At 34.9% G+C, this 14315-nt stretch overlaps 1 protein-coding gene and 1 non-coding gene across 3 annotated transcripts in view; both read left to right on the forward strand.

Moving 5' to 3' along the window:
• LOC102971413 (PARP1 binding protein) overlaps positions 1–9308 on the forward strand; it is a 123755-nt gene extending 114447 nt beyond the window's left edge. For both annotated transcript variants that reach the window (XM_042993036.1, XM_042993037.1), the window contains one exon: positions 9269–9308. The gene's annotated coding sequence lies outside the window, so the exon portion shown is untranslated. The remainder of the gene's footprint in view (positions 1–9268) is intronic.
• Positions 6046–6209, forward strand: LOC122240692. Its single transcript, XR_006220462.1, has one exon. It is a non-coding gene; the product is annotated as a U1 spliceosomal RNA (small nuclear RNA).
• Positions 9309–14315: the final 5007 nt, after the last annotated feature.

Raw genomic sequence — 14315 nt, forward strand, 5'->3', positions numbered from 1 at the left:
TATGATCTGCTTCCCTCGTCTCTACTCCTTTCTCCTGTACACTAAAACTAACAGGACACTCTTGGCAGCCTTTTGTTTCCTCACAGTTAAGAATAGAAACTACCAAATGCCTCATATTTTGAGCTTAGAGAACCACCAGGTTGGAACCATCTCTCCTCTAGTAAAATACCAATGTATAAGTAACAAACTATCATGTTAGGATGTAAAGTGATTAAAATATCACATTCTGAATATCAGATAATTTTTATGGTTTTGTATCGTGTGATGTCTCTCTTAGCACCAATATTCAGAGATTCACATTTCATTTTTTAACCCTCCTTGAGATTTTTAAACTAATCCTACTCTGACAATCTTTAATTGTATTTGGAATACAAATCAAGACTTTCCCTGCTTATCATTTTGGTAAAAATGTATTAAGGCTTTATGAAGCAACTATTAAATGTCCTTCTGTAGGCTTTGGCTTGAAAATTTTGTATTGGGAGATTCACAATCTTGGTTATTAAAATCCAAGATGTTTTATAAGGAACATATTAACTAGGGAGATATTCTGTGGAGCCACTTAAATAGAGCAGCCTCATTTTTGCTAATGACTATATAGTATTCTGTTTATATGTTTGGTCATAATTTTACTTCTATTTAGCATTCTCCTTGATGACCATTTAGATTGCTTCCAATCATTTTCTATTATGAACAGTTCTGCAATTAATATTTTTGTATATGTATCATTTCATACACAAGCAAGGATACTTGTAGCACGAATACCTGTAATTAACATTCCTGGGTCAAATTTTATGTGCATCTTTAATCCTTGTAAGTGTTGCTAATTGATCTTTATAACATTGTACCAATTTACTTACCTACTAACATGTATGAGAGTGGTTGTTTCTTCACAAATGCATGGTAATAGTGTTAGCAAACTTTTTTTGCCAGTCTGAAAAGTTAAAAATTACCTCTGATTGCAGTTCAAATCTGTATGTATTTTATTATGAGTAAGGTTAATGTATTTTTCAATCTGGAATTTTTGGTCTTTATCTGGGATGTTTAGACAATATATATTGAATGTAATATTGAAATTATTTCACTTGAATCTATTATCCTGCTTTTTGTATTGGATGTGTTCCATCTATTCCCTTTTTTTTTTTCTCTTTTCCTACATTTTTGGATTGAATATTTTTTGAATTCTATTATGTCTCCCTTATTAGTTTTAGCTAAACCTCTTTATTTCTTAGTGGTTGCTCCAGGTTTTGAAACATGCATCTTTAAGTTATAACAGTCTACTTTCGAATAATGTTACATCACTTCACATGTAATGTAAGAACAGTATACTTCCATTCACCTCTACCTTTATGTTATTGTTGTCATACCCTTTACTTATGCATGTTATAATTTCACAATACATTATTATAGTTTTTGTCTTAATCAGACAGTTATCTTTTAAAGAAATTTTAAAAATGAGGTAAAGCTTTTACATTTACCCACATCTTTACCACTTTTGTGCTTTTTATTCTTTTGTGTAGATCCAACTTGCCATCTGGTATTATTTTTCTTCTCTCTGAAAAAATTCCATATTCTTTTAATATAGATATCCTCATGATAAATTCAACATTTGGAAGATATCTTTAATTAAAATATGTTTATTTCATCTTTATTCTGGAAGATACCTTTACTGAATGTAGAATTCTAGATTGACAAGTTTTCTGTTTTGTTCTTTAGTCATTTAAAATTTTGTTTCATCCTCTTCTAGTTTGAATAGTTTATGATGAGAAGTCTTCAGTTACTTTTACTTTTGTTCTGTTTATCATGTTAATTTTTTAAAAGATTTCTTTTAAGATTTTTTCTTTGCCATCAGTTTTTAGCAATTTTTTTATAAGTTTGCTTCTATCTTTGACATTATCTCTAGACCTCATACAATTTCTTTCTTACTGTGTGTGTTTTGCTTAAATACTTACACAGTTACATATTTTAACACTCTTGTTTGCTAGTTTCATCATCATTGTCATTTCTGATTATGCAATTTTTAGTACTTTTTCTTTTGTTTTATGAATCACATTTTTCTGCTTTATGGCATGCTGAGTAATTTTATATTAAATACTGGTCATTATGTGGTTTGCATTGTTGAGTGTCTTTATTTTGTGGTCTTCCTTTAATGATGGTTAAGCTTTGTTTCAACAGGTGGTTAGTTTACTTTCAAATCTATTGTATATCTTTGAGGCCCTTTTTTAAAAATTAAATTAAAATTTTTTAAATTTAAATTCAAGTTAGTTAACATATAGTGTTGTATGGCTTCAGGAGTAGAACCCAGTGATTCATCACTTACATATGAAGCCCTTTTGAAAACTGGTGCAGTCCATCTAGATTAGAACTCTGGATCTCCAATATTCAAATAGTAAATCCAAATCCTTTCCTCTTGGTTTTCAGCTATTTTTTTTCTATTTCTTTTTGTACTTTGTAATTTTTGATCAAATGAAAAATATTAAAAATGAGAAAGTTTTAGAATTTGAGTCTGAGTACTGTCCTTTTCTTCAGAGATGATTTTGTAGTTGCTTCTGACAGGGAGTTCACTTCAGTCTAGTCTGGGGTTGAGCTGGTTCAAAGATGGATTCCAGTGTACGTGAAGGCTAATCCACTTCCACTGTGGCTATAAGAAGTAATCTTTTTGGGGGCACTAACTAAATCCTTAGCATGTTTACTAGAGTTTCCCCTCCTTGATGGGACTTGAAGTACAAGTTTGTCTCTCTAGCTCCAGTAAACTGCCTAAAGTTTTGCTCTACTTCTTAGTGTCTGTTATAGGCTGAATTGTGTCCTTCCCAAATTCCTATGTCTTAATCTGCAGTACCTCAGAATGTGACTGTATTTGGAGATGAAATCTTTAAAAAGTTAATTAAATTAAAGTGAGGTCATTATGGTGGGCCCTAATCCAATGTGACTAGTGTACTTTAAGAAGAGAGACTAGGACACAGACACACACAGAAGGCAGACCAGGTAAGACACAGGGAAAAGACGGACATCTACAAACCAAACAGAGAGGCTTCAGAGGAAACCAATCCTGCCAATACTTTGACCCTAGACTTCTAGCCACCAGAATTGTGAGAAAATAAGTTCCTGTTGTTTAAACCACCCAATCTGAGGTACTTTGTTATAGCAGCCCTAGCAAACTGATATAGGATCCTAGCTGCAACTTTCTGCTTACCTTCTTATGTTCTTAGCTCCATGTTATTTATGAATTAGCTAACGCCTAGAGGTTAATTACATAGTTGAATGTTGGGTTCATCTTAATACATTTCCATTCCCTGTGAAATTCTCAAGGCTTAGCTGTCTTGTTGAATTCCAGGTTTTCTCTCTAGTCCTGCGAGGCTACTCAGCTCAGCTTCTGCTCAGCTTCTCACCCTCATGGCAACTTTTTCTACTCAATTCTCAGATGGTAGACCCTTGCAAACCAGCAAATGCATTCAAAGAAAAGTGGAGCAGAATGTTGAGCTTATTTCAGTACTTCATGACTCTTGGAGAGCCTTACCTCTCAAGTTCTGGCTGCCTAGAGAGTTTCTAATGCTTTCAATCATTTGTTTCTATTTTATCCAACTTTTCTAGTTTTGTTTTTGTTTTTTTGTAGGGAGATTTGGTTTGACACAAGCGTGTCTATCAAACTGTTAGTGAAATTATTTTTATATTAATTTTGAACCTAGGCATTTCATTAAATTAAATTGTTCTTTGTAATATCTTTTTGATTGGATCTTGTTTGTCTCAAGGTCCAAATTTAATATGTTGAAACCTAATACCCAGTGTGATTGGATTTAAAGGTGGGGATTTGGAGAGGTGGTTATTTCATGAGGATGGAGCTTTCATGGATGGGATTATTGCCCTAATATATAGAGACCCCAGGGAGCTCCTTCACCTCTTCTGACATATGAAGACACAGTGAGAAAATGGCTGTCTGTGAACCTGGAAGTGGACTCTCTACTGGCACCTTGATCTTGGACTTCCTAGCATCCAGAGCTGCAACTGTGAGAAATAAATCCTTGTTGTTTATTAGCCACCCAGGGTATGTTATTCTGTTATAGGAGCCTGAATTGAGACAGTGAGGACCATATCTGTCTTTAAGCATTGAATATCGTTGTGACGTATGAGGCCAGTCTAATTTTTTTCCCTTTGCATTAGGTACAAGAAAGAATGTGATACTGTACCAAAGTATAAGATACAACGATTTTAATAAAATTGAACTTTATATCTCTCTCACATATCAGTCTGGCTGGTCTGGTTTATCAGATAACTGCTGCATAAATTCATCCAGGGAGCAATTTCTTCTGTCTTGTTGCTCTACCATCCCCTTAGTGCATTGTTTTCATCCCCAAGATTGGAGGTGGGACCCTGGGCACATCTACATTCTAGCTTGCAAAAGAGAAAAAGAGCCAAAATTCAGAGAAAGCATTTTTTTAAATTGTAGATGACTTCGCACACTTCACTGTAGTGCATATCCAGTTGTCCAGAACATACTCGTGTGTTCATACTAAGTAATTACAAAGAAAGCTAGGAAATGTATTGTCTACTGGGTGGCCAGAAAAAAGAGGAAATTTAGAGGAAACAAGGAATCTACCTCAGATTTGTTGGTGACTTACTCATTTTGTCTGATGCCCAGAGTTCTTTGTTTTTGTTGTTGTTTTTTCATCTTTGAAGTCCAGTACTATCACTAGGGTATGTTTCAGTTTGGTAATCTTATTGAAATAGTTTTTTTTTTTTTTTTAATGAGCTGCTATATCAAGTTATAGGTTTAAGTCTCGGTTTTTCAAAATTACATCTTTAAATTATTTTTGTGTTGTTTTTTTGTTATTATTGTAGTCTGTAATTCATATCCTTCATTTTGCCTTCTTTTCTCAGTCCTTTTCTGTTCCTTGGTGTAATTTCAGTGATGGCTGTTTGTGCTGCTCAATGTGGCCTTGATTTCTTGGATGGATTTATTTTTTTCTTCTGTTTATTTCTTAAGTCTGCCAGCTCATGTTTCATCTCCTCCAGTTCTCTGCTTTGAGCTCTTTGATTCATTAGGTGTCTTTATTCATGACCATATATTTGGTCATGATTTTTATCTGAGCAGTGGCCATATTTTTCTAGTGTGTATTCATCACCTGCCACTTGTTTTTCCCACATTTTTCTTCCTTTTCCTGAAAGTAACTTTGCATACATACTTGGCTGGTTCTTTTTTGCTTATTACTTTTGTGAATGACGTGAATTCTTCCAGTTACTTGTGGGAGGTTCCTTCAAGGGAGAGACTAGAGCAGTGTTCCAGGCAAGCAGTAAATTTCTTTGGTTCACAGCAAAGCTCTTTATGACTCAGTGGTGTGTGTGTGTGTGTGTGTGTGTGTGTGTGTGTGAATTCTTTTAACCTTCCATTCTCCCTAGTTCAAAGAAATCAACAGTTTCTGGACTTTTCATAATTCAAGATCCATTTCCTTCACCCTTCTACAAGACACATTGATTCTCTCAAAAATGCATGTTTCCTTGTTTAGTCCGACCTCCTTTGCCTATTCTGTGGGGTCCGGGGAAGCTCCCACTAAAGGCCCATGCATCCTGTTCCCATTGTTTCAAGCAACACTTGTGGTCCTGCCACATACTTTGAATAGCTGTGCTCTGTCTGATTTGTTTGAGATCTTTAGCCACATATGTCTTTTTAGGCATTTCCCGGCATCAGGTGGTTCTTCCTCAGATATTACAGTACAGGGTTACATGTGTCTTCTAGCTTTATCAAAGATCATTTTTCTCTCTCTTTTCATTGTTACTGTGATTTTATTTCTTAGAGAAAACTGGATAGAGGTATCTTTTGTCTGGAACTTTATAAGCAGGTCTATGCATAGTCCATTTAGGGAAATCCATTATTTTTTAGGATTAATTTCTTTAAGTGGTATATTAACAAAATTTCAAGAATTCCAATATGTTTTTCAGAAAAGTTATACAGGGATGCCTGGCTGGCTCAGTCAGTAGAGCATGTGACTCTTGATCTCCAGGTTGTAAGTTCAAGCCCTACTTTGGGTGTAGATTACTTAAAAAAAAATCTTAATACTTACCTGGCAGGGGCGATACCATGATCATGAAGGTGATTTTCCCAAGGTGAGGCTTATCTATTTCACTCTGGATGTGCTGACCTTTGCAATTTCCTCAAATGTGGGAAGCTCAACTACATAATTGGTGGTAGTGGGGGACTGTGTTCGTGCTTTCCCCTGGTTTTCTCTTTAAAGAAAGTGTATCTTGGGGCACCTGGGTGGCTTAGCCAGTTGAGCTCAGGTGATGATCTCGCAGTTCATGAGTTGGATCCTTGCATAGGGCTCTGCACTGATAGCTCAGAGCCTGGAGCCTGCTTGAGTTTCTGTGTCTCCATCTCTCTCTGCCCTCCCTGCTCATGCTCTGTGTGTGTGTGTGTGTGTGTGTGTGTGTGTGTGTGTGTGTCTCCCTCTTAAAAGTAAATAAACACTGAAAAAAAAAACTTTAACAAAATGTTATACAAACATTTTTTTGTTTGTATACTCCATTAGCATATGAATGTTTCTATTTTCCTATTTTTTTAAGTATTTATTTATTTATTTATTTATTTATTTATTTATTTATTTATTTATTTTTAAGGGAGGGAGAGAAAGAGGGAGAGAGGGAACACACAAGCAGGGGAGGGACAGAGAGAGGGGGAGAGAGAGAGTCCCAAGCAGGCTCCATGCTGTCAGTGTGAAGTGCAACATGGGGCTTGATCCTACCAACTGTGAGATCATGATCTGAGCCAAAACCAAGAATCGAATACTCAACTGCCTGAGCCACCCAGGCACCCCTCCTATTCTTATGTAGATAGAGCTTTGTCTATTTGATACTCTAATATGATATGCCCCTTAAATTCCACTTTTAATTATTAGGTGGCAAATAATTTTATCTTTTTTTTGAGAATTTTCCCTTATTGTCTATTAGTGATTTTTTGTTTTCTTCTGATGACTTTGTTAACCTTCTATGGATTGATATAAGCTTTCCCTGAAAGGTATGTTGCATATCTTTTTCTTAGTCATTTGCCTGTTTTAGTTTCATTTTTAATATAATCTTTTACCAAATGAAATATATTTTTATAGCAAGTTTAATATTTTCCTATATACCTTAGGTGACATTTTCTTTACCACTTTAAGATTATATATTGAGAAATATATTCCTTTAGTGTTATAGATTTTATTTTTTAATTTACATCTCTAATAAGCCTGGAATTTGTTTTAAATGTGGTCAAAAGTATTAATCTAGCTGATTTTCCCCATAATTGTTAGTCATGCACTCCTTCACTGTTTGCAGATTAAATTATTTTTCGCACTGATGTAAGATACCACTATTTACACATTAATCATATGCTCATACAGAAATAGTTCTAAGCTCTAAATTTTGGGGTGCCTGGGCTCAGTTGGTTAAGCGTCTGACTCTTGTTTTCAGCTTAGATCATGATCTCACAGTTTGTGATTTTTGAGCCCCACATCGGGCTTTGCGCTGACAGTGCATAGCCTGCTTGGGATTCTCTGTCCCCTTCTATCTTTGCCGCTTTCCTGTTCACCATCTCTCTCTGTCTCTCTGTCTCTCTCTCTCCCTCTCTCTCTCTCTCTCAAAAGTACATAAATAAACATTAAGAAAATAAATAAATAAAATAAACTCTAAATTTTATTCCATTGGTTGCTTGTTTTTATGGCAGTACTGTAATATTTTAATTATCATTTTACATACTATTATAATTTATTTTCTAACAGGTCAAAAATTCTACCATTACTATAATTTTCAAAATCTCTTATTTAGTTTCATGTATTATTCTTCCAGATGAACTTTGGAATCATTTGTTGAGTTTCCAAAAATATATCCTCAAACCCACTGGGATTGCACTGAATTTATTTATTTATTTGGGAAGAATTGACATCTTGATAATATTAAGTCTTCTTAGTTGGTAACATGATATAGTTCTCCATTTAGACATGTTTTCTTTATGTCCTTCAACAACAATATTGTGGTTTTCTTCACAGAGAGTCTGCACATTTCTCATGAGTTTAACTCTTAGGTGTTCTATATTGTTTTGCTATTAAGAATGTATTTATTTTCTAATTTGTAATTGCTTTAAAATAAGAAAATATTGAGCTTTATTCTGTAATACTACTCTACTAATCTTTCTTATAAATCCTAGTTGCTTTGCAGATTATTCTTTTGAATTTTATACATAGACAATGATGCCATCTACAAACAATATTAGTTTTTCTTCTTTTTTCAATATTTGTATTTTATTTTTATGAAATTTGTATTTATTAATTTGCTTTCTTACCCAATTGCATTGGCAAATTTTTCCAGAATAATGTTAATTAGTAATAGAAGTAGCAGGCATACTTGTTCTTGATTATAATAGGAACACATCTACTGTTTTACTGTTAGAGTGGCTTTTTTCTAGACCATGTATAGTTGACTCTATTAAAAATATTTTTATTTTTCCATCTAATGATCACTGTCTTTTAATTGATATGTGGATCATTTGCCATTAATGTAACTATTGATGGTTGCATGTAAGTCTATTTTTATTTTACTCTTTTTTTTTCTTTTTTTGCTTGTCTCCTCTGGTTTTATTCCTTTATTTCCTTTTCTTATCTTCTTTTTCTTTTCTTTTTTGGTAGCTCACTTAATTTATTGGCTTGTTTTCTATATATCTTTGTATTTTTTTTTTTAGTCCTTGCTTTAGAGGTTATGATATATATATATATATATATATATATATATATATATATATACACACACACACACACACATATATCTATATACACACACATATATCTATATACACACACATATATCTATATACACACACACACATATATATACATATATATATGTATATATATATATACAGCTAAGTTAATATCTTTCCAATTCAAACAAAATGCAGAAGCAAAATTTGGAGCTATAGAGTGTTTTGGACAAAAAGTGAAATTAATCTAATTGTATTTTAACAAGATAACTTTGTTGCTCTGTTGAGAAAAGACTCTAAGGGTACAAAGTCTAAAGTAGGAAGACTATTACAAGTATAAGGAAAAAATATAAGGAGTTTCCTTCTATTACTATTTTGCTGAGGGATTTTATCAAGAAAAAAATGTTAATTTTGTCAAATGTTTTTTTCTGCTTCTACCAAAGTAATTATTGAAGTAATCATTTTATTCTGTTAATGTGGTGAATTTTATGGATTTCTTTTTCTCTTTTTTTTAAATTTTTTTTTCAATGTTTATTTTATTTTTGACAGAGAGAGAGACAGAGCATGAGCAGGCGAGGAGCAGAGAGAGAGACACAAAATCTGAAGCAGGCTCCAGGCTCTGAGCTGTCAGCACAGAGCCCGACACGGGGCTCGAAGTCACAGACTGCGAGATCATGACCTGAGCCTAAGTCGGATGCTCAACCAACTGAGCCACCTGGCACCCCTATGGATTTATTTTTCAGTGCTAAATCAACTTTGCATTTCTGGAATATACCCTACTTGGTCATGAGGTATTATTCTTGTTATGACTTTGTTAATGTAACATTTGCTAAGTGGGATAAAGGTGCTGGTTGGTGAGCTATGGTTCTACAAATGACCACAAGAGAAATTGAAATAGAGGATTATTACTCATAGGTCCTGAAGCAAGTATACAGTAGGTCTCAAGGTGTCACATAGGGACATCAAGACAGGGTATAGGCAGAGAATGAGACAGGACCTGTGGCACAGGCATTTATTAGGGTCCATAGCAGGAATGCTTTGGGGTTCCCAGGCTAAGGCTGTTTTGCTCAATTCAAACCAAAAAGAATGGGGTTTGGGTAAGCTCTATGAAGGTCTTATCTAAGGAGCATGTGACGAAGACCCTGACAGGCCGAGGAGACTATTAACTGCAAGGGCTGTTGGAAAACTCAAATGAGGAACTTATATTTGTTTGTGGGCTATTATCTGGGGCATGTGCTTGCAGTGAGGGGACTAGTGTCTGTTTAAGTAAACAAAATGGAAGCTGAGGCATCAATACCATGAGGTAGTTTAGCTAACTCTTGACAATTTTTTTATATGTTCAGATTTGATATGTTAATATTTTGTTAAAGAATTTTGAGAGTATTCATGAGGGATATGGGTTTATAATCTTGTTTTTGCAAGATTTTTGTCTAGTTTTGGTATTAGGATTATCTTAGTCTCATACAATGAATTGAGAAAATTTTCAAATGTGTCCTTTCTAGGGTCCCACCTGAATGCTTAGGTATTCAGCCAAGTCTCTTCATTGGGCTTATCAAAACACAAACATCTCTCAGTATTGTGATAGCTTTGGAATCTGCATTAGTCTCACGGCCCTTGAATAGTTCCCTATAAGACCTCTTGGAATCTTGCTCTGTGCATGCATAACTTAGTGTTTATCCAGAGACTAAAAGGGATCTCTATGCAGATATATGGAGCTATTATTCTATACAACTGTGGTGCCTTTCCTCACAAATTTCACTTTGATTTCTCTACTCAGCAAGGTTTCTGCTCCCTATTTGTGATCCACTGTCTGTGCTGCTATTTGTAAGATGCTTCCAGGCAGAAGCATACCACTTACTTCATTATAGCAAAAATTATATATCTAGACACGTCGAATTTGAGATTTCTATTAGGTAGCCAGATAGCAAAGTATGGTAGACTATTGAATGCATGAATTTGCAATTCATGGATAAGGCCCTTGAATGGATAAGGTCCTTGGAAGTCCTTTCCTCCAAGTTTCTCCTTCTGCTTTTTGGTTTGCTTCTGTTTTTCTGTTTAGGGTAATAGGCTTTCCTCAATTGTCTCTTGATCTTGGTGATTCCATCTTATTTAAGAGCTAAGAGGCTCTGTTTCTGTGTGTCCATGGGTTTTAAATGATGTGCTTCATGGTTGGGAGATAGAAGTGGGCCATTTCTTTGGAAGAAAGATGCACATTCATATATTCATATATTAAACACACATGCACATATTTTTTCAGTGAGTCAATTTCTCCAGAGCAAAGTTCTTTAATCCATTACCTAAGAGTTGTAAAATCCTGACTACCAGTATTCTGAGAAGCAAGTTAAAAGTGGGGGCTCCCAATATCAAATATCATCATTTGGTATGTTCTCTCCAATATTACCCCCTCTTTTTTTTAAAAATATGAATCTTACCCCAATTCTCAATGAGCCAGGATCAAATCCTGGATTTGGTTTAGTATGCAAGAGAAGAAAGCCTTCAACATTCTGCCAAGGTTGGGGAAGAGTAGTCACCCACCTGATAGCATGAGCTGGTGGTCCAGGAATCCTACTGCTGCTTCTTTGGACTTTTCAGTCAGTTGCCCATATTTAAGTCCACCTATACACTCTCTTTCTGGGATACCTGAGGATTCAAATTACTGAGATTCAAATTATTGTTTTGGATGCTGCAGCTCGAATCACTTTGGTTCTGGGTTTCCTTCGTGGCCAATTTGCTTTCAGCTTTCTCTGGGCTGCTAGTCAGTTCTACTTGTGCATCTGCTTTCTTGTTTCCAAATTTGTGTGGCTTTCATATCCTTTGCTATTTTCTTTATACCTATGAGTTCCTATCTTAAATTCCTTTTAAGTTATTTTAGTGAGGTTTCAGGAGAGGTTGAGTTAATATTAACACTAACTTCTATTTTCTCTCTTTAATTATAAATTGACTAGCCTCTCTCTCTTTCCCTCTCTCTCTCTCTCTCTCTCTCTCTGCCTTTTCCTCCCTCACTCTCTTCCCTTTTGTCTCAATTTCTGTTTTAGTATCTCTTTCTCTCTCTCTTAATTCAGAGCTCTTTCAACCCTTGGCATATCTTTTTCAGCACAGAAAATGTTTTTCTTATTATATCATTGATTGTAGTGATTTTATTTTATTTTATTTTATTTTATTTTATTTTATTTTATTTTTTAGTGTTAATTTATGTTTGAGACAGAAGAGAGACAGAGCATGGGGGGGGGGGGTGGCAGAGAGAGAGGGAGACACAGAATCCGAATCAGGCTCCAGGCTCTGAGCTGTCAGCACAGAACCTGACACCGGGCTCGAACTCACGGGCCGCCAGATCATGATCCGAGGGAAGTCAGATACTTAACTGAGCCACCCAGGCACTCCTGCATTTTGTTTTTTGTAGCCACTTTCTTTAAGATCTAACCCTGGGATTATCCTCTATGTAAATCAGATCTGACCTCCCCAAGCAGAGCCAATCTCTTCATTCTCTGTATTTCTGTAGCACTTTGAATAATCTTCTGTCATAGCACTCATCACAGTGTTTTGTCAAGTAAGTTTTTTTTTTTTTTGTATTCCTCCTCTGACTGTAAATTCCTTGAGGCATATTTTATGCAGTCAGTATATGTCAGGGTAATGAGCATGTGAAACAGTGTGACCTAGAGGGGTTTCTGATAAGGTGAAGAGGCACAGACAAGAAATGAAAATCGTTTTTCAGATATAGAATTATTAGACTAAGCTATAATATAAACCAAGATCCAGAGATCTAGTGTTGCATAGAAATGTTCATTACAGCCTTGCTTATCATGATAAGAAATGGTGAACATCAATGAGGGAATGTTAAGAACACCATCATATATTCTTTTGGTGATTATCTTTGTTACAATAAAAGAAAATTTAGAAGAATTCACACAAAAAGTTATGTGATAGAGTGTTAAGTTTAAAAAGCAAAATACAGGGGCGCCTGGGTGGCTCAGTTGGTTAAGTGTCTGACTTTGGCTCAGGTCGTGATCTCACAGTTCGTGAGTTGGAGCCCCTTGTCAGGCTCTGTGCTGACAGCTCAGAGCCTGGAGCCTGCTTCAGATTCGGTGTCTCCCTCTCTCTCTGCCCCTTACCCACTCATGATTGCTTGTGAGTGCTCTCTCTCTCTCTCTCTCTCTCAAAAATAAATAAAACATAAAAAAATTAAAAAGCAAAATACAAAATTTTATATGTTGTATGTTAAAAAAAACCTATACACAGAAAAATATACTGGTTGTCTTCAGGTAGTAAAAATAAGGGTGGTTTTTTTATATTATCCAGTGTTTTAATAAAAAAAAATATGTACTGTTTTACAGTAAAAAAAAGAAATTTTAAAAAAATCATGAAAATGGGAAAATTTGTTACAGCAAGTTGAGGACTTTCTAAGTCACAATCTAAGGTTTATTGAGAGGGAGGGCAGGAAGAGGCATGAAAAAGAGGATTCAGAAGCATTTATCAGTGGTCAATGAGTGGAAGGCATTAACTGAGTAAAAAGGACATGTGCATTGTGTTGTGAGGAAAAACCAGTAAATGACATTAGATGAGAAAGCAGTCCTGTAAACTGAATACCCATGAATTTTTTGAATCATTCCATTTTAAACTGAGCCTCAAAATCCTTCCTGCTGCTTACTGCCTCTTTTAAGACAGGGCGGGGGGGCATGGTTTAACATGAGACCTGTTAGTTTGGGTAGCATTGAATGAAGTTATTGGGTATTGGGCACAATTGAGGATGGATGGATGGGGATTTTGTGTGTTTCTGTATTGATAAAAGAATTTAGTGACTGTTTTATGTAATATGTTGGGTGGTGGTCAGGGAAGGGAGTTTCTCTAGGATTTCTACCTTGGCTCATATGCTTACCATGATAATAATAATAATAATAATAATAATAATAATAATAATAATAAAGCTTATTAACAATTACCTACCAGATTTAAAAGTTTTGTCTTGTATTCCTCCTCTGACTGTCAAATTCTTTTATAGTGCTTATATTTGATGTATAGGAGAGGATAATTATGTATCCAGTTTCACAGAAACAGTATTTTTTGCCTAAATCATATGTATTGACTATATTGATAGACCCAAATTTGCCTAAGAAAAGTGTGTTTTGCCTTAACTCTGTAGTTTTTGCCTTGGTCTGTTAGCATCTCTTGACCTTTTTAGTTCCATGGGCCCTTTTGGCCATCTGATAAAGATTATAATAAGATATATTGAATTATAAAGATAACATTCTGTACAGTTATCAAAATATTAAATTTATAGAATAGTCATATATGTACTTCTTTATTAATACATTAAATTATAAAACAAGTCATTTAAAATATAGCTAAGTTAGTTTTATTTATTAAAGACATTATAAAGAGTTTGCTGCTTAACTTATATGAGAACATTAAGTTCTAGGGCAGACTCTGACTTACCTCTTTCAATGATCAACCGATAATTATAGGTAGGGAGTCCTGGAAAGCAATATGGGTCTGTGTCCCCTATGTGAGAACATGCACCTTTATTTATTTATTTTTTTAATGTTTATTTATTTCTGAGACAGAGAGAGTCAGAGCATGAGTGGGGGAGGGGCAGAGAGAG

The sequence above is a fragment of the Panthera tigris genome, chromosome B4 (assembly GCF_018350195.1).
Source record: "Panthera tigris isolate Pti1 chromosome B4, P.tigris_Pti1_mat1.1, whole genome shotgun sequence".
Classification (NCBI taxonomy): Eukaryota; Metazoa; Chordata; class Mammalia; order Carnivora; family Felidae; genus Panthera; species Panthera tigris.